This window comes from Syngnathus typhle, unplaced genomic scaffold, assembly GCF_033458585.1.
Source record: "Syngnathus typhle isolate RoL2023-S1 ecotype Sweden unplaced genomic scaffold, RoL_Styp_1.0 HiC_scaffold_311, whole genome shotgun sequence".
NCBI lineage: Eukaryota > Metazoa > Chordata > Actinopteri > Syngnathiformes > Syngnathidae > Syngnathus > Syngnathus typhle.
In genome coordinates, this window is record NW_026872215.1 from 8,702 (window position 1) to 10,000 (window position 1,299).

The window sequence follows — 1,299 nt, forward strand, 5'->3', positions numbered from 1 at the left end:
CGGTCGCCTTGTGGCGGTCGCCTTGTGGCGGTCGGGGGGTGGCGGTCGGGGCTGGCGCTTGGGGCCAGTGGCGGTCGCCTTGTGGCGGTCGCCTTGTGGCGGTCGCCTTGTGGCGGTCGCCTTGTGGCGGTCGCCTTGTGGCGGTCGCCTTGTGGCGGTCGGGGGGTGGCGGTCGGGGCTGGCGCTTGGGGCCAGTGGCGGTCGCCTTGTGGCGGTCGCCTTGTGGCGGTCGCCTTGTGGCGGTCGCCTTGTGGCGGTCGCCTTGTGGCGGTCGGGGGGTGGCGGTCGGGGCTGGCGCTTGGGGCCGGTGGCGGTCGCCTTGTGGCGGTCGCCTTGTGGCGGTCGCCTTGTGGCGGTCGCCTTGTGGCGGTCGCCTTGTGGCGGTCGCCTTGTGGCGGTCGGGGGGTGGCGGTCGGGGCTGGCGCTTGGGGCCGGTGGCGGTCGCCTTGTGGCGGTCGCCTTGTGGCGGTCGCCTTGTGGCGGTCGGGGGGTGGCGGTCGGGGCTGGCGCTTGGGGCTGGCGTCCGCCAATAGTGGTTTAATTTCGGGAGGAAGATTGATTTTCGTCCCAAGCCCGCCGCTGGAGAAAATTTTAGGTACCAGGAGTGGATTTTTTTTGTCCACTCAGGAGGGGGACGTTGGCTGGTTTGGTGTCCGGGGGAAAGTGCTCTTTTCTCGGCCAGGAGAAAGATTAGACTCCCAGCCCGCCGCTGGAGAAAATTCTAGGTACCAGGAGTGGATTTTTTTTGTCCACTCAGGAGGGGGACGTGCTTTGTTGTCCGGGGGAAAGTGCTCTTTTCTCGGCCAGGAGAAAGATTAGACTCCCAGCCCGCCGCTGGAGAAAATTCTAGGTACCAGGAGTGGATTTTTTTTGTCCACTCAGGAGGGGGACGTGCTTTGTTGTCCGGGGGAAAGTGCTCTTTTCTCGGCCAGGAGAAAGATTAGACTCCCAGCCCGCCGCTGGAGAAAATCTTAGGTACCAGGAGTGGATTTTTTTTGTCCACTCAGGAGGGGGACGTGCTTTGTTGTCCGGGGAGAGTGCTCTTTTCTCGGCCAGGAGAAAGATTAGACTCCCAGCCCGCCGCTGGAGAAAATTCTAGGTACCAGGAGTGGATTTTTTTTGTCCACTCAGGAGGGGGACGTGCTTTGTTGTCCGGGGAGAGTGCTCTTTTCTCGGCCAGGAGAAAGATTAGACTCCCAGCCCGCCGCTGGAGAAAATTCTAGGTACCAGGAGTGGATTTTTTTTGTCCACTCAGGAGGGGGACGTGCTTTGTTGTCCGGGGAGAGTGCCTGGTCCCCG